General features: G+C 31.7%; 1 pseudogene; it reads right to left on the minus strand.

Moving 5' to 3' along the window:
• Nucleotides 1–719: 719 nt before the first annotated feature.
• On the minus strand, nucleotides 720–8,463 carry LOC133199974 (uncharacterized; annotated as a pseudogene).
• Nucleotides 8,464–9,628: the final 1,165 nt, after the last annotated feature.

The following is a 9,628-nucleotide window of genomic DNA, read 5'->3' on the forward strand; positions in this document are numbered from 1 at the left end:
AATTGTGCACAATGGTAAAAGTAAGCCAAAGAAATTTTCTCCTGGAATTATAAATCTTGTTTACACTTCTGTTCACATTTCTTTCTTTCTTTCTTTCTTTGCATGTGGTTTGAAAAGAATGAAAAATGAACACAAACTTTCTACAACAAAATTTATTGTACATAACATGACTAGATTACATAAAAATTTCACACCTCAGTGACTAGAAAACACAAAAAGACTATATAAAAAAATTAAAAAAGAAAACTCAACAGGTTGAAATAATGTGACCATAAAAAGGGACTGTAATACTTCAATGTACTAAATTATAAAAAAAAAAATCACAAAAAAAAACATTAGGTTCGAATAATGAAGAAAATTATGCATACTGTGTACACCCGCACTGTTCGTAACTTATTTTGGACTAAAACAAACATGACAACCACTCTCTACTGTTTTTACTTGTCCATTGGAATTGTTTCGTAAAACCATTTCTACATTTTGATTCTTAAACCGCACATTACTTCCACAGAAAAACTCAACACCAGCATTGGGAAAATACATAAACGTACTAAATTTAAAAAAAAAAAAAAACGCAAAAAAACAATAGGTTCAAGTAATGAACAAAATCATGCATATTGTGTACACCCTGATGGTTTACACTTATTTTGAACTAAAAAAAATTACAACCACTTTCTAATCCAGTTCAGAAATAGTAAACTGCTCAACAGTGTATAATTTCACTTTGTGATATTGTAAAAGGTGTTGTTTGCACTGATGCAAGATTTGAATCTGATTGGCAGCCTCGAAATCAACATATGAATGAGTTCTTCTTTGGTATCAACTTTCAGCTCTTGTAAAATATTATCAAACATGCTTTTAAAAACGGTTGTCTTCAGATCTTGTTTTTCTCCTTTTTTGAAGAGGAATGTTACTCTAAATGTTTTCTTAATACTGCTGGTCCGTTTGCATACTGGGCACTCTCTGTCTACATATTTTTTCTGTCTACAAGCTAAAAATAAATAAATAAAATTATCTAACCAGAATTTATCTCATATTGCCAGGTGGTATACAGTTTACACACAGATTCATTTTATTTTGTTTCACAAGTACAAATAATATTCTACAGGAAAAAAAGAATGCTAATTAAAAATTTTTATACTTCTGTAAAATTCTAATCAATTTACCTGCATTGTCACAACAGATGTAAACATCTACATCAGTGAAGTCAGTAAGAACAATTTCTTCAGGCATGGTATTTTCAAGTTCTTCTGAAAAATCTGAATCTAAGTTTGCACAATCCATATCTTCTTCACCTACTTGTACATTGTTGTCAGCAACAAACTTCAAGATAAAAACATAACTTATTAAATCTTTGTTTCAAAAAAAAAAATTACAAAAATATCTGTTTAATTTATATATTACCTCACAGGAAGATGTTGGGCAAGTGGTTAGCTGTTTTCGTGTTTGAAACAATTTGGGATAAACATTTGTGACTTTTACTGTGTCCCCAACATTAAATGGACTCAAGGCATTCTTGTTAAATAAGCAAACTTTGGCCACACTGGTGCTGTCTTTTATCATAATTGATTTCACAGCTAAACTACCTTCTTACCGATACTTCAATGGTGAAACCTAAAACGTGTACACATTGGACTCTTAAGGTATACATGCTTCATTAAAACATGGTAGAAAATTGTCTTTTATACAAATATTTTTCTTATCAAAATACACTGTTTTCAATCAAAAACAATTGTGCAATATGGTTAAATCTATGGGTAATCGCATCAATCTTTGAAGTGAATTGATCTTGTTTTAATTACCTTGAATATCTTTCCAGTAACTTGTGATTTGTCTGGTGATTGCAGTGCATCCTTAAGTGGTTTTGGCTCTCCTTGTGCTGGAGAATTTTCGGGTAGAGTTGGTATATCTACTTCTTGACTGGTTTCAACTGAAGCTGCATATGCAATAACACTTTTCGAAGTTATCCACAAATCACTGCTCGTTTTCTTCAGTGCATTTTGGAATTTAAAGGTCATCCCCTCCTTGATCATGTCAAACCTTGCTTTTTGATATATTCTGATTTTGTAAACTTCAGTGCCTTTCCCACCAATTATGTTAAAAAAATGCATGGTCTTGTTTGACGATTTGTTGAAATAGGATTGAAGTTCTTTTGATTTCTTTAAAACCTTTAAGGTTACTGTCACTGTTTCGTCTAATGATTCCTGAGACTAGAGAGAAATGATAATATTTTTACAAACATGCACAACACTTTTAGCTTACTATATATGTATTTTAAGCTAATAAATCAGACTGGTGTCATTTACATACTGCAGAAGTACATTATTTCACATGGGATTAATTTATAAAATGTACATAATAACAAACTTGTTAAAGCCTAGTTCGAAGTACATTAAAAACTAACAATGACAATTCAAGAAATCTTGGTTTTTCAACCCACGTACTGAATAGAAATTTTGACTGCGCAAAATTGGGACCTTGTGGTAATAAGTACATATACAGTATATACAAAATTTTGCAACTAAAGAGCAAAGATTACTGTGGAATCATCATTGTTCATGAAACAAAATTTGAGGATTACGTCATCAAAATTTTTCCTCCCCCCCAAAAAGAACTTTTTAACCTAGCTGCTAACGTAATTAAATGCACTGTATACAAATTACCCACAAAATTTCATCAAATGATCTGGATAAATTTTGGTTATCCACAAATATTAAATCCAAATAATTTAAAATGATTCCATCGTAAAATTTGCAGTTTCCATGTCAATTATAAAAATGACAATACTTAAAATAACTTAAATTTTGTATAATTTTAAGTGTTGTTAGCTGAGAACTTACAATAAACATTTATTTACTAATATTCTTCAGCCTTTCATATTCTATAATAACATCATCTGAAGCTCTTATTTTTGAGGGATCAAAGTTTATCAAAATCAAGCCTGTGCTAGAAGTTACCCTGCTTAGTGCAACATATGCCATACCAAATTCAAACACAGTACTACCTAGATCAATAACTGCTGAGTTTAAAGAAATTCCTTGAACTTTATGAATTGTGCATGCCCAAGATAACATTAAAGGAAACTGTGCAAGTACTACATGTCTACCTCTGTAAACAAATTTATGCTCATATGGTTCTATTGCAACTGGACTATGAAGAGTGGATTCTTGTTTCATCATTACTCTTCCAATTTTAGGATCATCAAACTTCACATATATACATGATGGCTTTTCTTTGTCACTTGTAAAAGTAATATTCACAACTGTTCCAATAGCTCCATTAACCAAACCATTTTCAGTTTTAATATTCCTCATAAGCATAACTCTTGCTCCAACAGACACCATCAACAAGTTTCTTAACCCTCCAGCAATACTATCATTAGAAGGAATATGATTCTCTAAGACTTGTCCCATGAAATTGTCATCTTCTGTTGAATAAAAATGATCAGCATAGATTCTGATAGTATTTCCCAATTTACTTAGTTGTTTATTATTATACATTTCTACTTGCTTTCGTGTGGGATAAATATGTAAAAAAAATTAGAAAACTTAATTTCATCATATTGTAATCTAGTTTTCAAAAAGGACACATCATTTTCTTGAGACATACCAATACGCACTCTATTCAAAAGCAAATAATATGATAAATCAGAACTTTGTCTGTTATTTTCCTTCAAGAACATAGGTTGAAATAAATGCCAAAGTAACTCATTCTTGAATGCAAAATTTCCTTTCACAGGTCGCAACTGAAAAAAATCTCCAACAGCAATTATATTGCATCCACCAAATGGAAGGTCACTATCTTTTATTTCTGATAAACGCCTACTAATAAATGTTAACATGTCACTACTGACCATACTTATTTCATCAATGACAACAGTTTGAACATTTTCAAATTCTTTCCGAACTTGTTTTAATGTGTAACTAGATAAACTTGCATAATTCAAATACTGTGCCACAGGAACTCTTAACAATGAATGAATTGTACGACCGTTTATATTATTTGCAGCTGTTCCAGGTGGTGCACATACAACAACACAATTTGAATTTAAAACTCTTGCACAAAATAATTGTATGTATGCAATAATAACTTTTGTAGTAAACGTTTTACCTACACCAGCTCCACCTGTTAAAAATAAATGAAACGGTAACTCATTCTTTTCAAATTTAGATTTCACAAAACAAAATGCCTCTAACTGGGATGGTGTTAATCTCTTCACACTTTCTCGAAATTCAACAATTGACATTGAGCAAGAAAAGCTGTGCATATGCAAATCATCATCAAATACTTCTGTTGCAATTTTATTTGTATTTGAAGTTCCAGATTCATTCGCATCAGCAAAGAATAAAGTTTCTAATACAAGATCATTATTCAAGGAAAACAAAGTGTCATTTTTGGCGTTTTCAGTAGATGAGTTACAAGACAATTCTGACATCAATTTCAGCTTCCGAATTGTATTTTCAATTTGTTCCGTGAATGAAAAGTTAATGAAATCAATGCTTGTATTGAATAATTGTCTCTTATTAATAAATACTTCTTTAGTGTTGGAATAAGGATGAACAAGCTCATTTTCAGATTTGTGTGGCAATAATAAAAGTAGCATGGAATAAAAATGATCATCTGAAGATGGAGGAAAATGTGGAAAACGAACAACACTTGGTTTTTTGCATTTCTTCATAACCACATCATACTTCTCAATATAAATACGAGACAGAGAAACTCTCTTTGGCATTTCATTGCTACATTTCTTGTACCAGGAACAAAACTTGAATAAACACATATCACTTAATTCCACAGGTCGACAATGATAATAATCAATTATATTTGTCTGAAACACTTCTGTAGAATTATCATCAAGAATTTCAATTTCTTTTCTACTTTTTAAAATCCTGTATCTTTTACTTGGTTGTCTTGTATTCAGATAAACAAAACACCTGGTTACATGAATTAAATTCAAATTGCTTAATCTGTAAGCAGCTTCTTGGGAACTCAATCGCCTATGGCGCAAAACTGTTAGTCCTATTTTCAACAATCGCTCATGCCGTGGAATAGGATTTTCTTTAAAAATGTTGTGAATTAGTTGACCCAGTGCATTTTTTAACTCATCTGGCTCTGACTTGCAAATATAACTACACACATAATATGCTGCACCCTCAGCATTACAAATCATCTGGATATCCATATTTGCTCTCCAGTGTCTTAATATATCAGGATTGTATGAATTTATCATCACATCTTTACTTGTTCTTTTTGTTGTGTAAAACTTTCCTTTATTCTTATTAGACAAATTTATATTTCCGACAACACTAGTCTTTTCACACTCTCGTTTTGGAAATCCAAATCTACAACATGACTTAAACCCTTTACTACAGTAGGAAGTATGAGAATGACTTTGTAATGTAGTCACTAACTGAAACATTTCAGCATCAAGCTCACAGTTAGGAATAACAGAACATATTGTTTTATCTATATAATGAATGAGTGTTGGAATTGTTAAATTTGAAATTTCATTGGGAACATCTTCAATCCATAAAAACATATGTATGTGTGGACTTCCTCTATTTTGAAATTCTACCCTTGCAAAGTAATCCATAACTTTACCTAAAGGATATTTATTACTCTGAATTACATATTTCATTAAAGACTTAAATCTGCGTTCAAAGTGTATTGCAGTCATTAAAGGATCACTTCTCATACCACTTCCAAAACTTTTCCATTGTTTAGCTTCATCAAAATCAATATCATGTAACATTATTCCTAATTCTGGCCAATGCAAATCATCTGCTGACAAGGTCATGAAAAGTGTTGGTGGACCTAAACATCGAAACATCGCCAGTAAATTATACAATTGGTTTCTGAAATAAGCCACAGTTCCACGAATATTTTTCATGAACATGTAAGAATTTTCTTTTAACTCGGCATTATTCTGCAAATTGTTGACATCACATGCATTAACACACTCGGCACTATTTTGACCCTTCCTTATTCGCATGTTTATATTTATCTCTGATTTCAGAGAGGCAAGATCAAATGAAACAGCAGAATGTAACAGATAAGGCCACAATAAAAAATACCTTTGTTTCCCCTAACGCGACCGACCCACTTAAATCGTGCCGACTGAAAAGTTTTCTTTTGGATAAGATTATTCAAATATTTTTTTTATTGTTTATCAACTTTGTAAAATACAATTTCCTCAAAATCCGTTTTTTATCAGAAGGCGGCTTTTGTTTTACTCTCATTTGGCGCCCACAACATGATCACAGAGGGTTAGTTCGTGTTATGAAACAACGGTGGTGTTTCAATCTTAAATCTTTATATATATATATATATATATATATATATATATATATATATATATATATATATATATATATATATATACATACATACATACATTAGAATCCTACACTCTTGAAACATTTTGTGAATTAAATATACTATGACTAAGGAGTGTTAGATGGTATTTACAAATATCTAAAATTAACGTACGTAGTAAGCATGGCAAAACCTGCCTCAGGAGCAGATGAGGGGCCCACCTTGTGTATGCATATCAATAAATTTCGCCGCATTTCATTCGATCTAATAAAGACTTCATGTATGATTCTATTTTTCACTATATAGGATCATAGGATTTGTAAATATTTCATCTTGATAAATAGAATTCAGATGTCGTTTCTTCCTTCCTTTTATTTATTGGGTAAACTTCGTGACTATAAAATTAGATATATGAAAATTAGTGTTGAAATCTTTAAAATTGGCTAATGGTTTGGCTTTCTGAGACGTTCAGTGTATTTTTCTTTAGTTAGCCCCTTGAAAATAGGTTGTATCTTTGCTTTAAAATACCTTTTTTAAATTGTTGGGTCGACAACATTTGAACACCTGGCTGGTGGAGGGCTCCTAATTTAGACTTTTTCTCGGCACTTATGGCCATCGATTATAAAGCATCAGTAAGAGATCTTTTATCTTGCCAACATCTACATGTATACTGCGACACTGCTTGGTCCTACTTTTTTTACGGTCTCATTCGACTGACCAGTCTCCACGATCCCACATCGGGACCTGTGACTTACAATAAGCTCCTGAATTACGTCAAGACTACAGACGAAACACTAGAATTACTGCGCCATGTGAGGCCCTTGACAATTTGTCTGTGTAAGCACTCGAAGATGTTAGTAGGTTTGGAAAATCGACTCGGATGGCCGATGGTTGAGTATTTGCGAATCTTGTCTTTTTGTAAAAATTCGATTTCAATTAATATACGCTGGCTTGAGTGATTTCACAAGTTCAAATGAATAATATTTGTGAATTAATTTATCATACATGTTGCTTTTAAATTTCATTTGTATGATATTCGGTTTAAAAATCGGTTTCTTTTGTTCTTTCTTATTTATAAAGATATTATTCAATTTTTTAGAATGTATTTTCAAAACTGCTGTCTGAAAAAAAAAATAATTTACCTACCTACCTACCCAACTTGAAATTTTAGGGTCGGGTAAGGGGAAACAAAGATATTTTTAATGATGGCCTAAGTCAAATCCTTCCTTAAATTTCCATGTTTGTTATATAACCTGTATTTGAAGTACATAGATCTTGAAATTTTCTTAGGTCTATTGTAATTTAAACCATTTTTACCATATGGGAAGAGCCAAGGAAATGCCATTTCTTCACCACTTTCCATTTCGTACACTCTTACAGGTTTTTCTGAAATATGAGGTACATTAATTATGCCCTCATTTCCAAATACAGAAATGTCGTTAGGTACTGTACTATTCATTGGTGTAAGTGTAGCACTTTCCATATCAAAATCTTGAAAATTATCCATTTCTTTGTCTGCCAATAATTTTTCATTTTCTTCAGAAATAGCAATGTGTTCATATAGTTTAGAATTAACCCTTTTTCAGCCATCTGACCCCCTGGTAAAATAATCACTGTCATAAATATTTGAATCATTGCAATTAATCTGTTTTCAATTAATGACAGATTTCGCAGTTCTGAAGGAATTTCAAATATTTTTAAGCAGTTAGCTTCAGTGGATCAATATGGAACTTCTTTTTTCTTTATTGAAGAATGACAAGTTTGACACAACACATCACTTCCATTAGTTGTTACATGCGTCAAGTTTTTTAGCTCTGTATTTTTTAAATTGTGTGTCTGGTTTTGAAATAAAAATCTGTCACAACAAGCACATGAACAAGTTGGACGTTCTCTTATTCTACTCTCATAAGCATGAACATGATTTTTATCATGCAAATAATTCAAATCAGGTCGTGTAGGATATGCATCTGATATTGTAGAGAAACATGACACACTATCAAAAATGTTAAAACTGCCACCACTACTCTCGTCTTTCAGTATCAGATTGTGTGCAGATCTCTCACCATCTTCAAAAGACATATTTTCATGAAAGTACTTCTGAGGAACATTAACTGCTTGTTCTACTTGCTTTCTCTTGTTTTTCTTCATTGAACAAACTTTTTTGTTTGATAATTTACAATAATTATGAAAATTATTTTTACTACTACAATCATAACTGGTAAAATCTGATATTGTTTTGTTGCACACAGATTGCCTTTCTCTTTGCTCTTCACACAAGTTATTTATTTCATCTTTATTTGAAATCATACTAGAATCAAAATCGTACCAAGGAAAGTGCAACGGAGTTATATCATATCTCATATTGCTATACAATGTTGATACATATTGGAAAAATTCTTCTACATTTTCAAACTGAAGCATGACAGCATTCCCATTTTCATTAGGAAACCCAAAAGAATCTCTTTGATGCGAGTCAAAAACATAGACAGAGTTGTCACGTACATTACTATATACTGCCACAGTATTTCCTCCAAAAGTAACTAAATGAAAACTTGAAATTTCGTTACACTCTAAGAAAGCATTTTCAAATGACATTTCACCAGCATCTACATTAACAACATCATGAACAACGCCATAATATCTGTCAAAATAATACTCAATTTCACCAGGTAACCCGTTCCACGAATATAATGTTGATGGCAAATCTCTATGAGATAAATAACCATACTCACGACCAGAGGACAAAATATGACCATAAAAATTCGTACAGTTCGCAACAGTTTGATTCAAATCACTGAGAGATAAATTTGATAAATCAGGCATATGTTTAACAAACATGAGCAGGGCAACTAAAGATATCGCAGTACATTGTACACCATTATAGGGTTGGAACTGGGCACAGCCTTGATGACAATTTGCTAACAAACTTCTTACCATTTTCTCTGTCAGCCGAGTACCGCACTGTAACCGCAACCACGTGTGTCGAGAATTTGTGCGATAAATACCGTAATCATCCGAATGCACAAAAGAAAGCGCGGGAAGGAAAATCCTTTGTTGGTACTAATATTGTGTATACCGATCCCGATACATTGTGTTGACAACAATGAAAAACTCCGATATTTTCCGAATAGATTATCAATGCCATGACCTGCTTCATATTTACGAGCAAAACAACAAAATGTAATGTTTTTTAAAATGTTTTTGACGTATTCATAGTATTATAAGCATAAAAATTTACTTAATATTATATACCTGAAACTTTACTTTTAATACATAAAAATAAGTGTAAATAGTAAGTCTGGAGAAAAAAAAC

The sequence above is a fragment of the Saccostrea echinata genome, unplaced genomic scaffold, assembly GCF_033153115.1.
Source record: "Saccostrea echinata isolate AGI-Se365-2 ecotype Australia unplaced genomic scaffold, CSIRO_AGI_Sech_v1 ptg000036l, whole genome shotgun sequence".
In the NCBI taxonomy this organism is placed as follows: Eukaryota; Metazoa; Mollusca; class Bivalvia; order Ostreida; family Ostreidae; genus Saccostrea; species Saccostrea echinata.